Raw genomic sequence first — 27,429 nt, forward strand, 5'->3', positions numbered from 1 at the left:
AGTCTGAGATATATCTAAAGTTACCAGAAGTTTCATAATATCCTGTTGAAATATGAATGAAATGCCATTTGCTTTACAATGAGATTATTATGTGCTGAGAGAATAGGGATCAAAGGGAACCTCAGGCAGACAATTCCTGCCTCACACTGCAGACTTCTTGAACAATCAATTACCCTGCCTGTCTGATTTAGAACCATGTCCTTTATTCAACTCTAAGATGAAGGAGTCACCTTATAGAGCACAGGAGTGTTTGGCCTGTTACCTCAGTACTAAATCACCTATTGATCTGTAGATTCATTCTCTCTTTCTGCCTCTACTGATGTCTTCCAAGTTGTAACTCACATGACGGCTTTTACAGAACAGCCTTGCCCTTTCCAATCAGCTGCCCTTTGAGATAACTTGACATCTGCACAGAATGGAAATGATTGGATGATTAACTATCAGTCAAGCAAAGTGACCATGCAGGTACTATTGGTATTGTTTTATTATTGTCATGTCTATGGAGATACAGTGAAGAACTTTGTTTGAATGCCATCCAGGCAGAGTATGCCATACATAAGTACATTGAGATAAAGAAAACAGAATGCAGAATATAGAGAAAGTGCAGTGCAGGTAAAGAAATAAAGTGCAAGGGCCATGAAGAGGTAGACTGGGAGATCAAGAGTTCATCTTTAACATGTGAAGGATAGTTGAAGGGGGTCACAATTACATAGCATCTTTTTGTTATGTTATGTGATTGCTATGCTGTTCTGTTGTATTATTTTTAAGGACACCATGTATCTTCCTTTCAAGATGTTGCTTCCACAAATTAGGACAGGTGGAAACCATGGTGTTATGGTGCAGAAAGCCATTCAGCCCATCGAGTCTATGCCAGCTCCTCAAAGAGTTATCCCATCAGTCTCATTCCCCAGAGCCCTGCAAATTATTCTCTCTCAGCTGCCTTTTGAAAGCCCTGATTGATTTTATTTCTCTACAAGCAGTAAGTTCAAGGTCACTCCTATTCAATTTTTAAGAAAGATCTTCTTTACTTCTGCCTATACCTCTTGCTGTCTTGGTGAAGCAGCCAGCATAATCGAAGACCCCACCCACCCAGGACTTTCTCTCTTCTCTCCTCTTCCATCAGGTAGAAGATACAGGAGCCTGAGGGTACGTACCACCAGACTTAAGGACAGCTTCTACCCCACTGTGATAAGACTATCGAACGGTTCCCTTATACGATTGGATGGACTATGACCTCATGATCTACCTTGTTGTGACCTTGCACCTTATTGCGCTGCACTTTCTCTGTAGCTGTGACACTTTACTCTGTACTGTTATTGTTTTTACCTGTACTACCTCATGCACTCTGTTCTAACCCAATGTAACTGCACTGTGTAATGAATTGACCTGTACAATCGGTTTGCAAGACAAGTTTTTCACTGTACCTCAGTACAAGTGACAATAATAAACCAATACAAATACATGCACCCTTACGCACCTGTGTTATGCCCAGAATGTTAAATCTGTGTTCCCTGGTTCAGTGACCTGCTGTTCCCACATCTACCACACAACATGCTCCCCAACGCAATGGGATTAGTACAGTGTGAGGGCAAATGGGTGCTTGGTGGTTGGCCTGGACTCAGTGGGCTGAAGGCCCAGTTTCTGTGTCCTGTGTGTCTATGACTCTATGAATCTATCAGTAGGATTGAGGTTTTACTCTGCTCCAGGAGAGTGGGTGAGTGGCCACGCATGTGTTGGTTCTGACATCTGGCAGAGGGGTGCATCTCTCCCTATGGGTGACCCCATATCTCCATTGTAAAGGCTGCTGGCATTCCTTAACGTTATTTGGGAGCCGACGTAGGAGAAGTCAATGGAAGCCAAGGAGAACACAACGGGGATAGAGCTCAGCTACCCTGGCATGTCTCAGCAAGTTCGAGCCCTGAACCTTGGACTCCGAAATCCCGGTGGAAAACTGAACACTTTTGATCATCCTCTGATACAGCTCCATCCAACTGAAGGTAAAAGAAATTATTTCAAGCCCTGTATCTCAAGTATTCTATTTGTTATCTCGAATGCTCTGCTTGAAAATGTGGTTGAAACGGATTCCTTTGTAACTTCCAAAAGAATTGGATAAATATTTGAGATGTAAAAGCTTTAGGGCTGTGGAGAAAGACTAGGGAATGTGTTGGCTCTGACACCACACTCAGTGGGTCAAGTAGTCTCCTCCTGCACAACAATAATTGGTTTATTATTGTCCCATGTACTGAGGTACAGTGTAAAACTTTGTTTTGCATGCCATCCACACAGATCATTTCAAAACATCAGTATGTTGAGGTAGTACAAAAAGAAAGCAAAAGCAGAATGCAGAATATAAAGTTACAGTTACAGAGAAAGTGCAGTGCAGGCAGACAATAAGGTGCAAGGGCCACAACGAGGTTGATTGAGAGACCTTGAGGACCTCTTTATTGTACAAGAGGTCCATTCAAGAGTCTTATAATAGTGGGATAGAAGCTGTCCTTGAGCTTGCTGGTCCACGCTTTAAGCTTTTATATCTTCTGCCGAACGGAAAGGGGGGAGGAGAGAGAATGAACGGGGTGGGAGGGGTCTTTGATTATGTTGGCTGCTTTCCTGAGGCAGTGGGGAGTGTAGATGGAATCAATGGAAGGGAGGCCGGTTTCCATGATGGATTGGGCTGTGTTCACAACTCTCTGCAATTTCTTGCGGGTCTTGGGCAGAACAGTTGTCATACCAACCGGTGACACATCCAGAGAGGATGCTTTCTGTGGCGCTTCTATAAAAATTCGTGAGTGTTATTGGGGACATGCCAAATTTCCTCAGCCTTCCGAGGAGGTCGAGGTACTGGGGCACTTTCTTCCAATATCATCCTAATCTGAATCAACTTAACGAAGTTATCCAAATTCTTCCAGCAATACAAGACCTTATCAATTCTGAAATGTTTTAAACTCTTCCCCCACCGCCTCAAATCGACAACAACCATGGTTTCAGGGCTGACAGATTAATGTTTGTTAACTGACTCTCATTCTGTTTAGTCACTGCAAGCTCTGTAATTACAGTTTACACCTTATTAAACTGTCACACTGTGGTGTGAAGTTGACTCTCGTACTCTACATTGGTTGTACATGAATCAATCTGCCTTTCCTGAGAGAAACTCAGCACAGACCACTGATCACTGCATCCCTGTGAAAATCTCATCTCCAAAACCGCCTCGACCGCACTAATGGACAGATCAGGATCACTGGTCGTGGACTTCGAATCTCCCTCTTTCCACAGTCCAAATGAGCAGATGAAAGAGTCATAGAATCGTAGAGAGATCACGGACACAGGCCTTTCAGCCCGAATCCATGCAGACCATTGTTGGTGCCGATCAACTGGACTCCCAGTCGAGCTTTACCTGTGCAAAGGAGAGTGGCACAGCCCCAGTCACTGAAATACTCTGAAGCTTCTGCTCAGAATTGTCAGTTTTATACAACCACTGACCAGTTGAAACCTTACACACCTCCTCAATCCTCATTAGTTTACAATCGTGATGTACACTTACGGACATTAATGACCAAAGGAAGCGACATGTTATTCAATCCTTTATTTACATTTAATCTGACCAAAAGCAGCCAATCGTATCTTAGCTGAGAGAGTCATTGTCCAGTAGTTCCCGTGTGGTTCCACATCCTTCAATGGCATCTTTATCTTGTCTGGTCTGCTGAGTCTGGTCATGACCTTGGGATTTCAGAATGTTCTCAGGGGAATTTATTCCTCCAAGGACCTTGGTCTGCACACTATCTTAACCCTTGCTATGCCGTGACTTCCACACCGTCAACTACCCATTTACACTAATCCTACATTAGTCCTTATTTTGGTATTGGTATTGGTTTATTATTGTCACTTGTACCGAGGTACAGTGAAAAACTTGACTTGCATACCGATCGTACAGGTCAATTCATTACACAGTGCAGATACATTGAGTTAGTACAGAGTGCATTGAGGCAGTACAGGTAAAAACAATAACAGAATTCAGAATAAAGTATCACAGCTACAGAGAAAGTACAGTGCAGGTAGACAATAAGGTGCAAGGTCATAACAAGGTAGATTGTGAGGTCAAGAGTCCATCTCATCATATAAGGGAATTTCTATCAACTTCCCTCCTCCCCGGATTCCACCATTCACCTACGCACTAGGTGCACTAGCTGGCACAGATTGGATGGGCTGAATGGTCTCCTTCTATGTGGTAAGGAAATTACATCAATCCTACGTTAATCCCCATTAACACTAATCCTACATTAATTCCTCTTTTTTATTCACCGCATATTCCCATCAGTTCATTAACTGTGTATTTTCCCATTGCACTCGATCTCCCAAAGCGCAACACCTCACACTCGGCCGGATTAACCAGATGTGTGCACCTTATCCCCATGGACACTCGGTTTTACTCGACCAGCGACCCCCCCCCCCCCCTCCTTGCAGCTTCTTATTTCTCCCTTCCCAGTTCTGACAAAGGGTCTTCGATCTGAAACATTGACTCTGTTTCTCTTCCCACAGATGCGGCCTGAGCTGCTGAGTGTTTTTATTTTAGATTTCCAGCATCCACTTTTTATTTTGACTTTCAAAGCTCTTCCTTTTATTGGTTAAAGGGGAAGGGGCGGTGATCCAGACCAGGAGATGAGGGAGATCCGGAGGGGGTGTGATAAACCAGAAAAGGAGGGAAATCGGAATCGGGAAGACCAGGGGGAGATGTGGGGATGGGTGACTGGCTGGGGAGGGAGTGTGATCAAGGGTGGGGTGGATGAGAAAATTGGAAAGGTCAATTGCTCAGGCAGGTCAGATAAATTCCTGGACCCTATCCTCTGGAATTCTATACTGATGTTGAAGGCGCTATTTCAATGCAGGTTATAGCTCTTATTGCTCTTACATACAATGTGTGAATGGATAACACACGGCAGGGTTGGGTGAAGAATCTCTCAAGGCCATTCGGTTCTTTCCTTGCACAGAAACAATGCCATCATCTGTCCACATCCTTATAAGGGAAGGTTATAATCCTTATAAGTTCCACCCTTCACCTTCCTTTCTATTTGGAATATCGTGAACCATTTTGGTCCTGCATCTAAGGAAGGATGTACCTGCTGTGGAGAATGATCCCAGGAATAAAAGGCTTAACATATGAAGAGCGTTTGATGTCTCTGGGCCTGTACTCGCTAAGAGTTCAGAAGGATGAGGGGGGATCTCATTGAAACCTACCGGATACTGAAAGGCCTGGATAGAGAGGACGTGGAGAGGATGTTTCCATCAGTAGGAGAGTCTAAGATCCGAAGGCACAGCCTCAGAATAAAGGGACGTCCCTTTGAAACTGAGATGAGGAGGAATTTCTTCAGCCAGAGGGTGGTGAATCTGTGGAATTCGTTGCCACAAGAGGACAGTGGAGGCCAAGTCATTGGGTGTAAGGGGGGTTAAGGGTTACGAGGAGAAGGCAGGAGAATGGGGTTAAAAGAAATCAGCCATGATTGAATGGCAGGGCAGACTTGATGGGCCGAATAGCCTAATTCTGCTCCTATCTTATCAGATTCCACCGTCTACAGCCCTTTGTTGCCTCCACCCATCACCTCCCTCCTGGCCTCTGTCACTCCCTCCACCCTTCCCCCCCCCACCTGACTCCACCTGCCTCTCACACCTGGATCCTCGCCAGCTCCTGCCCCACCCCTCCCCCTGACCTCCTCAAACTGTCCACCTCCCCTCTACTCTTTCAATCCAGATGAAGGGTCTCAACCCGGAATGTCGACTGTCCCTCTGCCTCCACAGATGCTGCCCGACCCCCTGAGTTCCTGCAGCAGCTCGTGTGTGACTGCCATCTTTCCATCGCCGTATCCAGGAACCCATTCCAATGTGGACCATCCAGTTTGTTGGAAAAATCATCTGTTACCTAGCAACTTAACCTTCAAAAACCTGAGTCTGAGACCTCTTGTCAGCGACGAACGATCGTCATGTAATGCCAAGTCAAACAACGTGCTCCTGAAATGGGAACCTGTAGTTCTATGGACAAAGAGAAAGAGAGTGGGATTAACTAGAGTATTGTTTCCAAGAGCCAGCATCAGCACGATTGGCTGAATGGCCTCCTTCTGTAGTTCAGCCTTAGAATTAACGTATCATCCTCATGGGAAATCGTTGATCGCTCTGATCTGACCAACCCTCGACTGCAGAAGCTGCCGGAAATTCTTAGCAGGTCAGTCATCAGCTGAAAGGAGTGACCTGAGGCCTTAACTCTGTTTCTCCCTCCACTGGTGCTGCCTGCCCTGCTGAGTTTTTCTGTTCTTGTTTCCAGCGTCTGCAGTTTTTTTGATTTCCATTTACTTTTCAGCGAAGACGCCGGTTTTGCGATTGTTCCCAAGTACAGTAAATGCATCTTGTGTATCTTGGCGGCTATTATTCACACAGTTAGTCCGAAGTGCGATCTCTCAGGTAGCAACACAGTTCTCCTCTCTAATCATGTTGAATGGCAGTGCCATGATATACTTGCACTGTGGGGGTGCCAGGAAGTTGAGATAAGCTCGGACTTGGCTCTTGTGAATCAGCAGCTGCTATCTCCGCGGTGTCATCTGTCATGAACAGTGAGACGTTTCACACTGTGTGCAGCAGCACCACCACCTCACACTGCCTGCTCTGTTTTCCAAAGGAAAGGTTCACAAACTCCTCTTGGATGGGAAGGGACAAGTTATATAGAACCAAAGAGAGTCACAGAGTCATACAGCACAGGAACAGGCCCTTCAGCCCATCAAGTCTGCACCATTGATCCATCACTGATTTACACTACCTCCTTTCTATTCTCCGCAAGTTCTCGTACCAACAGCCTGTTCTGGTCAAATCACGCAGATGCCATGGCCAAGAAAGCTCACAAGCGCCTCTACGTCCTCAGGAGGCTAAAGAAATTTGGTTTGTCCCCTTTGGCACTCACCAACTCTATCGATGCACCATAGAAAGCATCCTATCTGGATGTACCACGGCTTGGTACGGCAACTGCTCTGCCCAGGACTGCAAGAAACTGCAGAGGGTTGTGGACACAGCCCAGCGCGTCATGGAAACCAGCCTCCCCTCCTTGGACTCTGTCTTTACCTCTCACCGCCTTGGTGAAGCAGCCAGCATAATCAAAGACCCCACCCACCCGGGTCATTCTCTCTTCTCTCCTCTCCCATCAGGTAGAAGATACAGGAGCCTGAGGGCACGTACCATCAGGCTTAAGGACAGCTTCTATCCCACTGTGATAAGACCATTGAACAGTTTCCTTATACAATGAGATGGACTATGACCTTACGATCTACCTTGTTGTGACCTTGCACCTTATTGCACTGCACTTTCTCTGTAGCTGTGACACTTTACTCTGTACTGTTATTGTTTTTACCTGTACTACATCAATGTACTCTGTACTAACTCAATGTAACTGCACTGTGTAATGAATTGACCTGTATGATCGGTATGCAAGACAAGTTTTTCACTGTACCTCAGTACAAGTGACAATAATAAACCAATACCAATACCAATACCAATACCAATGGAGTCGTAGAGTTACACAGCACACTAAACAGGCCCTTCAGCTCATTGAGTAATGCTGCAAAGAGCTGATCTTCATGGCATTTATACCCTGTATGCCTCTAACAATAAACATGAGCTTGAACACAGAGACACAATAAATTGGTATTGGTATTGGTATATTATTGTCACTTGTACCAAGGTACAGTGAAAAACTTATCTTGTAAACCGATCGTACAGATCAGTTCATTACACAGTGCAGTTACATTGAGTTAGTACAGAGTGCATTGAGGTAGTACAGGTAAAAACAATAACAGTACAGAGTAAAGTGTCACAGCTACAGAGGTTCTGCAGATGCTGGAACCTGGAGCAACACACACAATGTGCTGGAGGAACTCAGCAGGTCAGGCAGCATCCATGGAGGGAAATAAACAGCCGACGTTTCGGGCCGAGACCCTTCATCAGGACTGGAAAGGAAGAGGGCAGAAGTCGGAATAAGAAGGGGGGGGGGGCGGGGGCGGGGCACACGCAGGCAGGGGAGAGGTGAGTTCAGGTGATAGGTGAGTCCAGGTGAGAGGGGGAATGCAGGTGGGTGGGGAAGGGGGAGAAGATGTAATAAGCTGAGAGGTGATAGGTAGAAGAGGCCAAGGGCTGAAGAAGAAGGAATCCGGTGGGAGACGGCAGTGGACCATGGAATAAAGGATGGGGGAGGGGAGGAGAGGAGATGGGCAGGTCATCAAGGCAGGGGAAGGGAGCCACAGGACTAAGGGAAGACAAAGGAGTGGTGGGGGGGGGGGGGGTTACCGGAAGTTAGAGAAATCAATGTTGAGGCCATCAGGTTGGAGAGTCCCAAGGTGGAATATGAGGTGTTGTCCCTCCATCCTGCGCCTGGCCTCAACCTGGCAGTAGAGGAGGCCATGGATAGACATGTCAGTATGAGAGTGGGATGCGGAATTGAAGTGGGTGGCCACCGGGAGGTCCTGGCTGTTGCGGCGGGCAAAGCGAAGGTTCTCGACGAAGCGGTCACCCAACCTGTGTCAGGTCTCACCAATGTACAGGAGGCCACACCGGGAGCACCAGATGCAATAAATGATTTGGATAAACATGAACTTAAACTGGAGTCTACGTAATTGACCAAACACTGATTTGCACTGATCCTTTTTTATTCTTCCGACATTCTTGCAGCTTCATGGAGTTGCACAGCATGGAAACAGGCCCTTCGGCCCAACTCTTTCCTCATCAACTCCCTTCAAATTCTACCCCTCACGTACACATCAGGGGCAGTTTAAAGTGTCCAATTAACCGACCAAAACGGTCATCTTTGGGACGTGGGAGGAAACCGGAGCACCCAGGGAAGCCCTCACGTTCACAGAGAGAACGTTAAAACTGCACAGAGACAGGATCCAAGGTCAGGGTTGCTGGAGATGTGAACAAGCTGCAGCCATAATGTGGGATTTCAAGCTGAAGGAGGTTTGGCATGTCACCAAATACTCCAATGAACTTCGACAGGTTCACTGCTGAAAGTACCCTGACTGGTTCCATCACGGCCTGGTGCGGCAATTCCAATGCACAGGAACGCAAGAGGCTGCGGAGAGTAGTGGACCAGCCCGGTCCATGATGGGCACAGCCGTCCCCACCACTGACAGCATCTACAGGCGGTGCTGTCTTAAGGAAGCATCTATCATCATGACCCCAGCACAATCAAAGACCCCACCCACCCGGGACAATCTCTCTTCTCCCCTCTCCCATCAAGTAGATAATACAAAAGATAAGATTTCTTTATTAGTCACATGTACATCGAAACACACAGTGAAATGCAACTTTTGTGTAGAGTGTTCTGGGGGCAGCCCGCAAGTGTCGCAACACTTCCGGCGCCAACATAGCATGCCCACAACTTCCTAACCCGTACGTCTTTGGAATGTGGGAGGAAACCAGAGCACCCGGAGGAAACCCACGCAGACACGGGGAGAACGTACAAAATCCTTACAGACAGCGGCCGGAATTGAATCTGGGTCGCTGGCATTGTAATAGTGTTAACGCTAACCGCTACACTACCACCAGGCTCAAGGACAGCTTCTGTCCTGCTGTTATAAGACTATTGAACAGTCCCATAGTACGAAAGGATGGACTCTTGACCTCACAATCTACCTCGTTTGTGACCTTGCACCTTATTGTCTGCCTGCACTGCACTTCCTCTGTAGCTGTGACACTTTACTCTGCATTCTGTTTTGTTTTACCCTGTACTACCTCAATGCACTGTGTAATGAATTGATCAGTACAAACAGTAAGACAAGTTTTTCACTGTACCTCGGTACAAGTGACAATAGTAAACCAATTCCAATTCCAACCCACCATCCAGGTCATGCCCTCTTCTCACTGCTACCATCAGGCAGGAGGTACAGAAGCCCACAGTCCCACACCACCAGGTTCAGGAACAACTACTTTCCTACAGCCATCAGGTTCTTGAACTGACCTGCACAACCCTAACCTTACCTCAGCAACGGGACACTACGGACCACCTCTTGCACTACTGTGGACTTAACCTGATTGTGGTTTTATTTCACAGTCTTTCTTGTCTCTCTCTTCATTATCTTGTATAACATACATGATTTATGTTCTGTGTGTTTGTGTACTTATGTGCCTGTGATGCTGCTGCAAACAAGTTTTTCATTGTCTGCCTATGACAATACACTTGACTTGACTTGACTTGGCATTAGCTAAATCCCAGGGCTTTTCACTCAGGAAGGGGAGTGTGCCATTGGGTCACAGTTGTTTGCTTCTTTGGCTCAATGGTCTGTTCTTCCACACCTGAGTCAGAAGCCTGTGGCTCCAGGTCTGGGTCCCTGGGTCCAGGTCCAAGGCTCAGGCTTGGTTGTGTATCCAAGTCCCACTCAGGGTCCGAGGTTCAGTACTGCTTGTGGCTTTACATCCCATCATAGGTCCAAGGGCCCCAGCTTGCTTGTGGGTCGAAGTCCCACCCAATAGGGGTGAGCACAAAGATCTAGGATGATGCCCTAGTGCAGTATTGAGGGAGTTCTGCACTGTCTGAGGAGCTGCTTTCGGAATGAGAAATTAAACCAAAGCTTTGTCTGCTCTCACAGACGGACGTACGGGATCCCACAGTGGAAGAAAGTGAAAAGCAAGGAGTTCTCAATGTCGCTCACTGGTCAGATTATAACAATCCCATGTGGGGTCTTGCTCTTTCCAAATTGGTTGCTGTGTTTCCTACATTACAGCACTTCATATGTATTTTCAGGCTGTAACGTGCTTTGAGATGTCTTGATAGAGATTTGAAAGGCGCAATAGAAATGCAAGTCTTTCTTTCTTCTATACCACTGCACTAATGGTTGCACTGAAGTGTTTGGCTGTGATACATGGAGTCTGCCAGTCACAGCTGAATACTTCAAACCTCTTACCTCTGCAATTACAATTATACTGCAAGAAAATAGAAAACAGAAACATCTTCCACAACCTTGCATAATTTACTTTATTTATTTCGTTCTTAGGAGTGTTTACTGCCCAACAAACAAGCTGCTGGAGGAACTCAGCAGGTTGAGCAGCATCTGAGGGGGAAAGGAATTGTCGATGTTTCGGGTTGAAACCCTGCATCAGGACCTGAAACGTCAATGATTCCTTTCTCCTCACAGATGCTGCTCCTCTAGCAGATTCTTGCTCCAGCAAGGAGCATGACTGCTGCGATTCACCTGCTGCCACAACAGGTCTACAGCAGGCACAATCTCACTGGCTCTCCACTCTGCTTTGGAGCACGTAGACAACAGCAAAACGTATGTCAGGCTGCTGTTTATCGATTACAACTCAGCGTTCAACACCATCATCCCCTCAGTACTAATCACCAAGCTTCAAAACCTGGGCCTCTGTACCTCCCTCTGCGACTGGATTCTCGACTTCCTCATCGGGAGACCACAGTTAGTGTGGATCAGAATAACATCTCCTCCTCGCTGACAATCAACACAGGTGCACCTCAAGGATGTGTGCTTAGCCCGCTGCTCTGCTCTCTCTACACTCATGACTGTGTGGCTAAGCCCAGCTCAAACACCATCGATAAATTCACTACTGTTGTTGGTGGAATCTCAGATGGTGATGAGGAGGCGTACAGGAGTGCGATAGATCGGCTGGTTGAGTGGTGTCGCAACAACAACCTCGCACTCAGCGTCAGCAAGACCAAGGAATTGATTGTGGACTTCAGGAAGGGGAAGATGAGAGAATATACACCAGTCCTCATTGAGGGGTCAGCGGTGGAAAGAGTGAGCAGCTTCAAGCTCCTGGGTGTCAACATCTTGGAGGATCTGTCCTGGGCCCAACACATTGATGCAATCACAAAGACGGCACGCCAGCACTCTACTTCATTAGGAATTTGAGGAGATTTGGTATATCACCAAAGACTCGTACAAATTTCTATAGACGTACGGTGGAGAGCATTCTGACTGGTTGCATCACCGCCTGGTATGGAGGCTCCAATGCACAGGATCGCAAGAGGCTGCAGAGGGTTGTAGGCTCAGTCAGCTCCATCACGGGCACAACCCTCCCCACCATCGAGGACGTCTTCAAGAGATGATGCCTCAAGAAGGCGGCATCCATCACTAAGGACCCTCACCACCCGGGACATGCCCTCTTCTTGTTACTACCATCAGGAAGAAGGTACAGGAGCCTGAAGACCCTCGCTCAGATTCAGGAACAGTTTCTTCCCCACCGAACATCACATTTCCAAACGGTCCATAAACCCATGAACACTACCTCGTTATTCCTTTTTTTGCACTGTTTATTTTTTTGTAATTCATCGTTTTTTATGTCTTTACACTGTACTGCTGCCGCAAAATAACAAATTTCACATCATATAAGTCAGTGATAATAAATCTGATTCTGATACTAGTTGCAAGATCCTCTGCTTCCACCATCCCTATAGGCACTGAGTGAAATCACTTTTTCTTAACTCCTCCTCAGCCTTCCACCAATTAAATCTATGTACTGAGTTGCTAACACTATCTGCTAAGAGAAATGTGTCCTTTCCTTTTATTCCCTGCAGATACCCTCATAATTTTTTACACCTCAACAGAATCTCCCTCCGATCTTCTTTGTTCTAAAGAAAACAACTCCAGCCTCATCCATCTCTCCTCATAACTAGAATCCTCCAGCCCAGGTGATGTCTTTATAACCTCAGCTCCCTCTCCATTGCTGTCACATCCCTCCTGTAGTATGGTGACCAGAGCTCTAGCTGTTGTCTAACTAACAGCCTGCTCTTGTGTTCTGCACCTCAGCCAATAGAGGAAGGTATTCCACGTATCACCTTAACCACCCATTTCCACTGTAGCCCACATTCAGAGGTGTATTCAACTGATGGAATAAACACCCTTCCTTAAAGAACTCAGCAGGTCGAGCAGCATCTGTAGGGGAAAAGGAATTGTTGAAGTTTCAGTTCCTGATGCAGGTTCTTGACCCGAAACGTCAACAATTCCTTTCCCCCCACAGATGCTTCTCGACCTACAGAGTTCCTCCAGCAGATTGTTTGTTGCTCCAGATTCCAGCGTCTGTGAAATCAAAGTCAAAGTCAAAGTTGAGTTTATTTTCCATATGCACAAGTACATGTGTGCACAGGTGCAATGAAAAACTTACTTGCAGCAGCGTCACAGGCACATAGCATTAGAAAAACAATGTACGCAAAGAAAACATAAATTATACACAATTTTTACAAGAAGGAACACAATAAGATCAAAAAAAAAGTCCATTTTAGTGCAGAGTGATCAAAGTGGTTATAGTGTTGCTACACTGTAGTGATTAGGGTTGTGCTGGTTGGTTCAAGAACTGAATGGTTGGAGGGAAGTAGCTGTTCCTGAACCTGGTGGTGTGGGACACCAGGCATCTGTACCTCCTGCCCAATGGTAGCTGAGAGAAGCTATGGCCCAGGTGGTGAGGATCTTTGATGATGGATGTTGCCTTCTTGAGGCAGCACCTCCTATCGGTACCAAGATAAGATAAGATAAGATTTCTTTATTAGTCACATGTACATCAAAACACACAGTGAAATGCATCCTTTTGCGCAGAGTGTTCTGGGAGCAGCCTGCAAGTGTTGCCATGCTTCCGGCGCCAACATAGCATGCCCACAACTTCCTAACCCGTACGTCTTTTGGAAAGTGGGTGGAAACTGGAACACCCGGAGGAAACCCACGCAGACACGGGGACAACGTACAAACTCCTCACTAAATTGAACCCGGGTCGCTGGCACTGTAAAGTGTTACGTTAACTGTTACACTACCATGCCTACCAATGATGGGGAGGCACGTGCCCGTGATGTATTGGGCTGAGTACACTACGCTCTGCAGCTTTTTACATTCCTACACATTTGAATTGCCGTACCAGACCATGATGCAACCAGTCAGGACACTTTCAACAGTACATCTGTAGGAGTTTGTTAGAGTGCAATCTCTGTATTCAACTAGGTGGCTGATATTTGTGAATGCTTTGACTGCCAGCTAATAAAGTTGAATTTCTCCTGTACTCTGATTTTACTTGGCAGTTGCTAACTCTGCTTTGATACATCCCTAAAGGGCAGATTAGATGTTACTTGGTTCACCGTTTGCAATTGTGTTTACCTGAGATTGTCTCAGGCTCAGAACTCAAATAAAATATCCATCACCCGTCAGAGATAAACAACATAATTTATAAACGTAAGCATGCAAAGGAACAGATTTCAGTAGAATGGTTACATTAAATTCACTGCTGTGTTTCAATGGTATCGATCACAATAAAACTACAGGCTTGACAACAAGCATTCATAGAATAACTCAGAAGATTTTGTGCAATTTAAGGACCTTTTAAAATTCACCACAAGTTATTTGGCCTCCCTTTGTCCCTTACCTTCTCTGTTACTTGTTTTTTCACCTTGTGCAGGGTTTTACCCAAAACGTCAACCATCCTTTCCCCCCACGGATGCTGCTCGACCCACTGAGTTCCTCTAGCGGCCTGGTTTTGTCTTGCTCCAGATTCCATCATCTGCAGTCTCTTGTGTCTCCTTTTTCTCTCTTTCCTTGTTCTGATAAAGGGTCTTGGACCTGAAGTGTTAACTGTGTTTCTCTCTCTGCAGATGCTGCTTGACCTGTTGAGTGTTTCCAGCATTTTCTGTTTCTTTTTCAGATTTCCGGAATTTGCTGTGTTTGATTTTTATTTACCATAGCTTTCTATGCCTTGCCAATTCAATTGCTCATCTAAATATTTGTTAAATGTTGTGGGATTCTCTGTCTTCATCATCCCCTCAGGCAGGTCCCCTTGAAACCTCTTACCCCCTGCCTTCAACCTATGCTCTCTAGATTTCAATATCTTTACTGTGGGGAAAACTTCCTATCATCAATCCAGTCTATGCCCCTGTCCTGATGAAGGGTCTCGACCTGAAATATCGACTGTTTATTTCCTGCCATAGATGCTGCCTGACCTGCTGAGTTCCTCCAGCATTTTGTGTGCATTGCCCTCTTGACTTTGTACACCTCTCAGTTCCCCCATCAGCCCCCTCTGCTCCAAGGAAAATGACCTCAGCCTGTCCAATCCCTCCTCATAACTGAAATGTTCTGTCCCAGGCAACATCCTGGTGAGTCTCCTCTGCATCCTGCTCATTGCAATCTCATCCTTCCTTTTATACGCCATAACATCTGGAGATCTCCAAAGGCAGCCCCAGTTTTTCAAGGCTCCCTTGCTGCTAAGTATCGTACTACAGTTTGGATTGGAGTGACTGAGGGAGTATGGAGCCAAGGTGAAGGGGAAAAAGTTTGGATCAGAGCAATGTTTCTGCTTAACTAGGGCAGGCACGGTAGTGTAGTGGTTAGCATAACGCTATTACAGAACCAGCGACCCGGGTTCAATTCCGGCCGCTGTCTGTAAGGAGTCTGTACGTTCTCCCCATGACTGCGTGGGTTTCCTCCGGGTGCTCCGGTTTCCTCCTACATTCCAAAGACGTACGGGTTAGGAAGTTGTGGGCGTGCTATGTTGGCACCGGAAGCGTAGCGACACTTGCGGGCTGCCCCCAGAACACTCTACGCAAAAGATGCATTTCACTGTGTGTTCCGATGTACATGTGACTAATAAAGAAACCTTATCTTGTTGTACTGTCTGGATCTACTAGTGCCTTCAAATGCCAGTAAATTATTGTGATCACCCCATTACAGGAAGGATGTGGAGGCTTTGGGAAGGGTGCAGAAGAGGTTCACCAGGGTGCTGCTTGGATTAGAGAGTATTAACTACAACGAGAGATTAGACACTTGGATTGTCTTCTTTGGAGTGTTGGAGGCTGAGGGGAGACCTGATAGAAGTTTATAAAGTTCTGATAATCAGGGTCTTTTTCCCAGGGTAGAAATGTCGTATACTAGAGGACATAACTTTAAGGTGAGAGGGAGAAAGGAGATTTACGAGGCAAGTTTTTTTTACAGAGAGTAGTAGGTGCTTGGAACTGACTGCCAGTGTAGATAGCGGAAGCAGATACAATAACAATGTATAAGAAGCATTTAGACAGAACATGAACAGTCAGGGAATGGAGGGAATAGAACATGTGCAGGCAGGTGGGATTAGTTAGATTGGTGTTAATGGCCAGCAAAAACCGTGAGCTGAAGGACCTGTTCCTGCGCTGTGCTGGGCCATGTTCTCTGTTCTAAATAGATAACTCTGAAATGGTTAATTGCATTCTACTAGGCTACAATCCCTGACTGACAATGTTCAGGACTGCAATGTTCCTCACTCTGTGTCAATTAACTTGAAATGATCTTTCCTTGTGAGTAGCGAAGCCTGTGACCAATGCGTGACATTTATCGGGCAAAAGGCACTTGCCTGACAGGTCCCTTAACTCGTCTCCACTCAGCTCCCACAGCCCCTGCTCCTCAGCAATCATGAGGTTATTATCAGGGAGTCCAACAGATCTGACGGGATCCGGAGACGGTCTATGCACAATGGCCCACTCAATAAACATTTGCAGTGCAATTTCTCTCTGTTTTATGCATGTATACCTCATTCTTTCTAGAGCCTCCTCATCTGTTGTCTTCTTGTTGCTTCATACACAGAGCCGTACAACATGGAAACAGGCTCTTCAGCCCTCCGATCCGTGCCAACCATCAACCACTAATCCTATGCTAATCCCATTTTATTCTCCCCACATTCCCATCAACCCCCAGATTCTATCATTCACCTACACATTGCGGGCTATTTGCAGTGGCCTACTAACCTACCGACCCACACGTCTTTGGGATGTGGGAGGAAACCGGAGCACCCAGAGGAAACTCATGGTGTCAGAGGGAGAATGTGCAAACTCCACAAAGACAGCACTCGTGGTTAGGATTGAACCCAGGTCACTGGTGCAGCGCTACGGTCTACACCACTGTGCCGTCCTTATGTTGAAACAAGATAGTTTGTGCTTCTCTATTATATGTGCTGGCATTGGTTAAAGAAACAGTGCTCCAAGTGTGGCCTCCTCTACACTGCTGAGACCAAACACAGACTAGGTGACCATTTTGCAGAACACCTGTGCTCTGTCCGTAACTGCGATCTACATAAGATAAGATTTCTTTATTAGTCACATGTATATCGAAACACACAGTGAAATGCATCTTTGCGTAGAGTGTTCTGAGCAGCTCGCAAGTGTCGCCACGCTTCCGGCGCCAACACAACATGCCCACAACTTCGTAACCTGTACGACTTTGGAATGTGGGAGGAAACCAGAGCACCAGGAGGAAATCCACGCAGACACGGGGAGAACGTACGGACTTCTTACAGACAGTGGCGGGAATTGAACCCGGGTCGCTGGCGCTGTAATAACATTACACTAACTGCTACACTACCATGCCTGCCCTGTTGCCATCTCCTCGTTGCCAGTCACTTCAACTCCCCCTCCCACACTATCACTGATGTCAGTCCTCACCCTCCTCCACTGCCAGGAGAATTCCGAGCGCAAACTGGAGGAACAGCACCTCATTATCCATCTTGGAACCTTGCAACCTAATGGCATGTAGATTGAATCCTCCCACTTATGTAATCCCCACCCCCCTTCCCCACCCCCTCCCCACCATGTTTCTTCTCTGCTTCCTTTTCCTAGCCACTTTTTTTCTTTTTTTTTTCCTTTCTTACCTTTGACCCATCCCCCAGTGGATCTGCTCTCCCCTCCTCTCCCGCACCTGCCCATCACTATCTCTTACCTGTATCTACCTATCACCACCCTGTGCCCACCCCACCTCCCCTCTTTTGTCCACCTATCACTGCTCTGCTTTTCCCTCCTATATATTGGGCTTCCCCTTTTCCCATCTTCAGTCCTGAAGAAGGGTCCTGACCTGAAACGTTGACCGCCTGCTTTCTCCATGGATGCTGCCTGGCTGCTGAGTTCCTCCAGCATCATCGTGTTTTTCATCCGGATTCCAGCATCTGCAGTCCTTTGTTTCTCTTTCTTCAGGCTCCTTTTCTCCCAGGGAACAACAACCCCAGCTATCCAGTCTCTCCTCGTTACTCAAGCCTGTCAACATCCTTGTAAATCTTTCCCACACCCTCTCAAGCTTCATCACATTTTTCACATGGTGTGGCGATCAGAACTGCCCACCGTTTATTGGTTTATTATTATTATTGTCACATGTACCAAGGTACAGTGAAAAACTTGTCTTGCATACTGATCATACAGGTCAATTCATTACACAGTGCAGTTACATTGAGTTAGTACAGAGTGCATCGATGTAGTACAGGTAAAAAAAATAACAGTACAGAGTAAAGTGTCACAGCTACAGAGGAAGTGCAGTGCAATAAGGTGCAAGGTCACAACAAGGTAGATCGTGAGGTCAGAGCCCATCTCATCATGTAAGAGAACTGTTCAATAGTCTTATCACAGTGGGATAGAAGCTGTCCTTGAGCCTGGTGGTACATGCCCTCAGGCTCCTGTATCTTCAAGTCTGTGGCCCAACCAATGTTTTGTTCTTATCTGCAGGAAGATATCAACACACCAGTAAGGTGGCAATTGGAGTTCAGTCCTGAGATGGAAGGAGATAATGTATCTGTCATCTTTACCTGCTCTGGTGATCTCAATTCAGGGGCAATAAATCCTGGCATCGTCAGTGACATCCACATCACACAAATTGAAACTTCTCACTAGAAGTTAGACCGTAGATGGAGTATTGTGTGCAGTTCTGGTCACCACACTATAGAAAGGATAAGGAGGCTGGGGAGAAGGTGCAGAAGGGGTTCACCAGGATCTCGCCTAGATTGGAGCATTTCAGTCACAAGAAGACACTGGCTTAGAGTGGAGTGGTTTTCCCTGGAATGGAAAAGACTGAGATGAAACATGATAGAGGTATGCAAAACTATGAGGGGCATAGATGGGGTAGATAGTAGGGTACTTTTTTCCAAAGCAGAGATGTTTAATGCTGGAGGACACAGGTGTAAGGTAAGGGTGTAGGAGGTTTAGAGAGGATCTGAGGAGGAATTTTTTCACCCAGAGAATAGTTGGAATCTGAAGCACACTTCCTGAGGGGGTGGTGGAGGCAGAGACTCTCCCAGCTTTTACGAAGTACTTAGATGAGCACTTGAATCGTCAAGGCAGAGAAGGCTATAGACAATGTGTTGGTAAATGGAACTAATATTGATGGGTAGTTGATTGTTGGCATGGACTTGGTGAGCTGGAGGGCCTTGTTCTGTTCTATACTACTCCATGCCTCAATGAGAAATGCTTTCCTTCATCGCACTCACTAATTTGCTCTCCCAGCTCTCACTTGCCCAGGCCACCAGCTGCCACAACATCTGCACCACGAGTACATCTCCACCCTAAGGACAGAAGGGTCTGATGTTTGCAGAAGATTTAATTCCATCCCTCATAATTGAATCTGCAAGGCCAGGACACCATTCACCCTTGGGGTCAGAGCTGGCAAGTAATATCTGCACCTCATGTAATGACTATAAACTCTGCCAGTGCTGGAAAATAAACAAAATAGACATAACAACACTAGGGCAAGCTCGAGAGAGAGAAACTATGTAGTCCGATGTAGCGTTAAGCTTTTTCAGGTCAGTTTACAGCTAATCCAGTTGTCTCAGATCAAAAATAAGATAGAAAATGCTGGAAACGCTCAGCAGATCAGGCAGCGTCTGTGGAGAGGTGAAGAGTTAATAATTCAGGCTGCCGATAATTCATCAGAATTAGTTCTGCGGAAAGTTCAACAACCTGAATTATTAACTCTCCACAGACGCTACCTGATCTGTTGAGTGTTTCCAACTGTTTCCGTTGGAACTGGATTAATGATAAACTGACCTGGAAAACCTTAACACTACCTCAGACTACATTTTGTTCCTCTCTCTAGCCTGCACTAGTGTTGTTATATTTATTTTGTTGATTATTTTGCACGAATATAAGGTATGTATAAGTTATGTTAATTTAAGTTTATGTTAGAACATAAAACATAGAACATAGTACAGCACAGAACAGGCCCTTCGGCCCACAATGTTGTGCCGACATAGCTAATCCCTCCTACCTACAGAATGCCCAAATCCCTCTATTTTCATCTCATTCATGTGCCCATCCAAGCCCATCTTGAAAGTCCCCAATGAATTTGCCTCCACCACCCTATCAGGCAACGCATTCCAGGCATCCACCACTCTCTCAGTAAAAAACCTAACCCTCACGTCTGTTCTGAACCTACCCCCTCTCACCTTAAATGCATGCTCTCTGATATTGGATTGCTCAATAATGGGAAAAAGACATTGCTTGTCCACCCTATCTATGCCCTTCATAATTTTATACTTCCAGCAGATCACCCCTCAGCCTCCATTGCTCCAGAGAAAAAAGCCCAAGTTTGTCCAGCCTTTCCTGATAGTACATGCCCTCTAATCCAGGCAGCATCCTAGTAGACCTCCTCTGCACCCTCTCTAAAGCCTTGACATCCTGAGGTGACCAGAATTGCACACAATACTCTAAATGCAGCCTAACCAGAGTTCTATAGAGATGCAGCATGACTCCTTTACTCAATATCCTGATTAATAAATGCAAGCATTCCATAAGCCGCCTTAACCACCCTGTGTAGCCACTTTCAATGAGTCATAGATTTGCACCCCAAGGTCTCTCTGCTGTTCAACACTGTTGAGGGTTAACTTATGTTTGTCATGTTTATACTGCCTTGCTCTGCAAAAAGCTAATTTTCATGGCATTTATACCCTGTGTATGTACGTCTTTGACAATAAACGAGACTTGAAACTATATGAATATGTTGACCACAAGAGCAGGTCAGAGGCTGGTTATCTTGTAGTAAGTGACTCTCTTTCAGACACCTTAAGTCTTTTTGTTCCCAAAAGTATGCTTCATTCACGATACATACAGAAATATAACCTTCATCCACTGTGCCAAGCATTTCTATACATTCACTTCCTCATGTTTCCCCCTTGAACATTATATCAGTGAAGCACTCGAGAGGCTGTTACACAGGACACGGCCCCAGTTGTGGCAGGACTCTGGACTGTGGGCCATCCCCACGGGGCCTTTGTGTTGGTTGCACTGAGCTTCAGTGCATCCCTCTGCATGTATTCCTGCAGCCTGGAATGTGCCAGTCAGCAGCTTTCCCTTACGAAGACCTTGTTGGATAAGATAAGATGAGATAACTTTTATTAGTCACATGTACATCGAAACACACAGTGAAATGCATCTTTTTTGCGTAGGGTGTTCTAGGGGCAGCCCGCAAGTGTCGCCATGCTTCCGGCGCCAACATAGCATGCCCACAACTTCCTAACCTGTATGTCTTTGGAATGTGGGAGGAAACCGGAGCACCCGGAGGAAACTCATGCAGACACGGGGAGAATGTACAAACTCCTTACAGACAGTGGCCGGATTTGAACCCGGGTCGCTGACACTGTAAAACATTACTCTAACCGCTACACTACAGGTTTCAAATTGTGTCTTTCACCAAGTTCATGATCTTCCAGCAGCACTCAATGCCGGTCTCTGTATGCGTCCCTAAGATTAGCCCTGTAAACTTACAGAGTCCTGCGTTACGCGGCTGTTGGGGATGAACCTCGAGATGGATCACTGCCTCCCTTTTGGCAAACACACATCCATAACATGTGGATGATCATTTCTTCCACACCACAGCCTTCTCTTTAAGTGTAAGACTCTGGCTCTACATGAAAGATCTGATAAAGATGGCCCTTCTCACTGCGGACCAACTGTGGATCCGAGCAGAAGGTGGTGATCTTGTCCATACACAGGGAAGCATTGATCTGAGTGCCTCCACTGTCTGGCATCACTTTCCCTCTTATGCCCCTGTCCTTCCTGATGGGTTAAGCAAATGGTTCAATACAAGATTTCTGTTCCCCACTTGTTACTTTGGACTGGGTTACTGATGTCCACGTAGAGCAGATGGATCCAATTCCTGACTTCCTCCCCGAAGCCCATTTTGGACAGCTCACCCATCACGTGTGTGTGTGATATCTCGTCAAAGGCCCTCTCCTGGTCCAAGCTGGTGAGGCACACATCCAACCCATGTCCTGCATGGTATCCCTGAGCAGCATAAGGGCTGTCAGAAATGTTCCTGCCGGGTACGGCGTAGGTTCGGCCCAGTCGATCACCTGCCCCAGAACAGCCTTGATCTGATGGGTGACGACCTTGGATGGGATCTTGCAATCCACGTTCCACCATGAGAAGGGTCACCAAATCCTGCTGCCCTCCTTCTCTCTCTTCTCTTCATAGATGATTATGGGAATCTTGGTCAGCATGGCTCAGTTGGGCCGAATGGCCCATTTTTCGTGCTATGACTCTTTGACGGTGATAATGTCTTTCCTCGTTGACTCTGACATTTTACAGAAGCATGGTTTTGTATACTTCCAGTAGGTCTGGGACCATCCAGTCCCACAGAGTCAAGTAAAACTTGGCCCATAAGCCGTTGCTTCCAGGAGCTTTATTTGTCTAATTCATTTATTGTCAGCTCCTCCAGAGTCAGAGGCTGCTCCAGACTCCCCCCCCCCCCCCCCCACCCCCGAGAGACTGCCATCCAAAACCTCTGAGACAGAGGATGGGAAGTTCTGGGAGGCTGCATCATCTGTGACTTTTCTGACATACAGACCGGCATGGAAGGATCTGCAGATCCTCAACATGTCCGACTGTGAGGGCGTTACCGAGCAGCCCTCTTCCTTAAGGCGGTGGATTGCAGAGCTCCACCCGTGACCTGTTTGGAAGAAGAAGCATGAGCACGTCTCATCCTGCTCCACAGAGCGGTGTCTGGATTGAAAGATGACCCTGGAGGTCTCGGAGGTGGAGCGCTCAGCTTGGCTCGCTACTGTGGTGGCGGAAGAGGAACCTCGGGAGGTAATGATCCAAGCTGCACTCTCTGCCCCCGAGACCTCCAGTGTCATCTTTGCAGAGGGTCCACATTCTGCAAGCTTTCCTGCAGCTGACGCATGTCTGACTTTACCTCACTTTGAGGAGGAGGAGGAGTCTTTCGATATTCACCTTGACTGCTTCCTGCTGGAAGTCAAAGAGGGGCTTCACTGGTCTCCCAGCCTCCAATCACCCAACCTGCAGCTCTGTAGAGAAGGCACCTGTGTCCAACCTTCACAGGCACTATCCCTCACCACCCTCAGTACTCCATAAGCTGACTGATATTCCTCACAATCTACCTCGTCATGCCCTTACATCTTATTGTCTGCCTGCACTGCACTTTCTGTGACACTTTATTCTGCATTCTGTTATTGTTTTCCCTTGTACTACCTCAATGTAATGAAATGATCTGTAAGGATGGCATGCAAAACAAAGTTTTTCACTGTACCTCAGTACATGTTCGTGAGCCAAAGGGCCTGTACTGTGCTGTAATATGTGACAATGATAAACCAATTTACAATTTACAATATTAGACAGGACTGTTCAGCTGTGATGCAGATAGGGAAGTAGTCCAAAACTGTAACTTGAACCAAGGAAAAGAAAGAATTTATGTTGCACCTTTCACATCCATGGATTGTGCCAAGATTTCTTTGCCACCAATGAGATGTCTGCAAAAGTGCATCGTCATGGTTACCACAAGCCAATGCCTCGGGTGCCTTCTCCGACAAAGGACCTGAAACCGAAACAATCGATCCTAGATTTTGACAGATCACATCCCTCTTCTGAAAATATTGAATATATTTCTACCTGGCAAAGTTAGAAGAACAACGGGCAGCGACAAGGTTTAATGAAGATGAAGAGAAGGAGGCCATGGGAAATTGTGGGGTAAGGCTTGAATTGTTAAGGAAAGGTAAAAGCCTCAGTGGACCACAGTTAATGAGCAGAAGTTCAAAGTATGTGGTTTTGTGTTACTTCTGAAGGAGTTTGTTTATGAAGTGTTTGCCTATGAATCCTGCATCAGGAATACGAAGTCGTTCTGTACATAATTTGGATACCGTTTGGTAGGAATTTGAAAGAATTCCCCCAGTGGTCTAGAGCGAAGCTCGATAGGATTAAATGAATTTGCAAATTTTATTGCTGGTGAATGGGGATCCAACTTATTCTCATCAATAAGTAAACCAACACCGTTAAACGTTATCATATAAAAATGATATACAGACACAAAGACGAATTGGTGAATTTTTCCACCGTAGAAGGTAATTTGGTAATAGTCTTATTATTGTCATATGTACCGAGATACAGTGAAAAGCTTTAATGTGCATACCATCGAGACAGATCAGTTGAAACGTAAGTACTTCGAGGTAGTGCACAGGGAATAGCAGTTACAGAATGCAAAATATAGAGTTATAGTTACAGACAAAGAAGTACAGGTAGATAAATAAGGTGCAACAGCCATGATGAGGTAGATCGAGAGATCAAGAGTTCATCTTTATTGTACAAGAAGTCTATTTAAGAGTCTTATAACAGTGAGATAGAAGTTGTCCTTGAGCCTGGTGGTGCTTGTTTTCAAGCTTTTGTATCTTCTGCCTGATGGGAGGGGGGAGAGAATACGATAGAGGCTCCTAGACAGGCACATGAATGTGCAGGGAATGGGGGGATATGGACTGTGTGCAGGCAGAAGGGATTAGGTGGCTTCATTAGTTTGGCACAACATCGTGGGCTGAAGGGCCTGTTCCTGTGCTGTATTGTTCAATATTCTATTAAAAAAAAGAAATATTAAAAAAATAATATCGAAATAATAAAAATGGGATTACTATCAGATTAGTGTGGGTGAGTTCTTGATGGTTGGTGAGGACACAGTGGGCAGAACGGCCTGTTCCTGTGCTATGTGCGTCTATGATTTGATGACCTTAAATGTGAATCGTTAAGGCATTGCCCTGTCTGCGCTCTTGGGAAGCTCTCATGGTCTTGTTTTAAGAAGAGCAGGGAGTCTTCACGGTGTCTGCAATTTGAAATTTAGTCACCGACCAAGATCAATTAAGTAGAACATTTGGTCACTTCTAAGTAAGATGTTATTCCTTGATGTTATTAAGACTTATTGTACATCAACTATAATTTAATAATCACTCATGGGGTGCTGGCAAGGCCAACATTTATTGTCCTCCTCCAATGACTCTTGAGAAGGTGAGGGTGAGCTATCTACATGGGCCGCTGCAGTTCTTCTGCTGAAGGTGCTCCCACTGTGTTGTTGGAGAGAGAGTTCCAGGATATAGACCCAGTGACAATGAAGGACTGGTGTAATGCTATTATAGTGCCAGCGACACGGGTTCAATTCCGGCCGCTGCCTGTAAGGTGTTTGTACGTTTTCCCCGTGTCTGCGTGGGTTTCCTGCGGGTGCTCTGGTTTCCTCCCACATTCCGAAGACGTACGGGTTAGGAAGTTGTGGGCAGGCTATGTTGGCTCCGGAAGCGTGGCGACACTTGCGGGTTGCCCCCAGAACACTGGATGCAAAAGATGTATTTCACTGTGTGTTTCGACATACATGTGACTAATAAAGAGATCTTCTCTTGTCTTATCTTATATTTCCACGTCAGGGTGATATGCAACTTGGAGGGGAACCTCTGGTGGTGCATGTTTTCAAGCTTCTGTATCTTATGAGAGGGGGGAGAGAATACGACAGGGGCATTTAAGAGGCTCTTAGATAGGCACATGAATATGTAGAGAATGGCCCTCTCCTCTGCTGTTGCGACCCTTGTCCTTCTTGACAGAAAGGTCGTGGGTTTGCGAGATGCTGATGAAAAGGTTGTGGCAAGTTGTGTATCCTTATGGTCCAGGATGTCACAATGGTGGATTGGGGAGTCGATCAAATAGGCTGCTTTGTGGTGCCGAGCTTCTTGACAGTTGTTGGGATTGCACTCATCCAGCAAGTTGAGAGTGTTCCACCACACTTCTGACCTGTGGAGGGTGGAGGGGATATGGGTGACAGAAGGTGAGTCATTCTCCATTCTTCTAATGGATCTGCTCGTGTGGCTGGGGTATTCATGTAGCTGGTCCAGCTAATTCTTGCTCACCAATGACCCCAGGGTGCTGATGGTGGGGGAGTAGCGGTGGTGAACATCAAATAGTTGTGGTGGATACATATTCTCTCGTCTGAACAGACATTGCCTGGCACCCGTGAGGCATAAACGTAACTCGCCACTTATTAATCTGCAGCTGAATGTCTGATTCAGATTAGTTTACTGTCATAGACACCAGTATGTGACAATAAACTAATTCCTTGATGCAATAAATTCCTTGTTTGCGTGAAGCTCACAGAGTAAAGAGTGTACATGGTAATAATAAATACTGCAACAAATACAGCAATGAGCGCAAAAACAACGGGATGGTGCAAAATATAGTGTGAGGTGACGCAGAAGAGGAACGCTAAAGTGACAATAACGGAAGAGGTAGAATTAAAGGCTCCAGAACGTGGCAGCACCACCTGGAAGGGGATGTGACAGAGGTGGAACACACTAACCGCTGGAGGAACTCAACGGGTCAGTCAGCATCTGCGGAGGGAAATGGACAGTTGACGTTTTAGGTCGAGATCCTTCATCTGGTCTGAAAGGGTAGGGGGCAGTGAGCCAGTATAAAGAAGTAGGGGGAAGGGGTGGAGGGAGAGCTAGTAAGGGATCCCACCAGGTGAGGAGGGGTAAAAGGCAGATGAAGGAGGGGAGGTGGGAATAGCGACAGAGGCCGGGAGGTGACAGGTGGAGGCAACAAACGGCTGCGGAAGGTGGAATCTGTTAGGAGAGGATGGAACCAAATGGATGGGGAGGGCATTGGTATTGGTTTATTATTGTCACTTGTCTCGCATACCGTTCGTACAGATCAATTCATTACACAGTGCACTGAGGTAGTTCAGGGTAAAAACAGGAACAGAATACAGAGCAAAGTGTCACAGCTACAGAGAAAGTGCAGTGCAGGTAGACAATAAGGTGCAAGGTCAAACAAGGTAGGTTGTGAGGTCAGAGTCCATCTCATCATATAAGGGAACCGTTCAATAGTCTTATCACAGTGGGATAGAAGCTGTCCTTGAGCCTGGTGGTACGTGCCCTCAGGCTCCTGTATCTTCTGCCTAATGGGAGACGAGAGAACAGAGAATGACCTGGGTGGGTGGGGTCTTTGATTACGTCGGCTGCTTCACCAAGGCAACAAGAGGTATAGGCAGAGTCCATGGAGGGGAAGCTGGTTTCCGTGATGTGCTGGGCTGTGTCCACTTGCGGTCACGGGCAGAGCAGTTACCACACCAAGGCATGATGCATCCAGATAGGATGCTTTCTATAGTGCACCGATAAAAGTTGGTGAGTGTCAAAGGGGACGTGCCAAGTTTCTTTAACCTCCTGAGGAATTAGAGGCACTGGTGAGCTTTCTTGGCCATTGCGTCTACGTGGTTGGACCAGGACAGGCTATTGGTGATGTTCACTCCCAGGAACTTGATGCTCACAACCCTGTTGACCTCAGCACCGTTGACGTAGACAGGTGGGAACAGTGGGGGAGGTGACCCAGTGGGAGGAGTGTGTGGGTGGTGGGGGCTGGGGTGGGTGGAGGAAGAATTG

Source organism: Pristis pectinata, chromosome 7, assembly GCF_009764475.1.
Source record: "Pristis pectinata isolate sPriPec2 chromosome 7, sPriPec2.1.pri, whole genome shotgun sequence".
NCBI classification, from domain to species: domain Eukaryota; kingdom Metazoa; phylum Chordata; class Chondrichthyes; order Rhinopristiformes; family Pristidae; genus Pristis; species Pristis pectinata.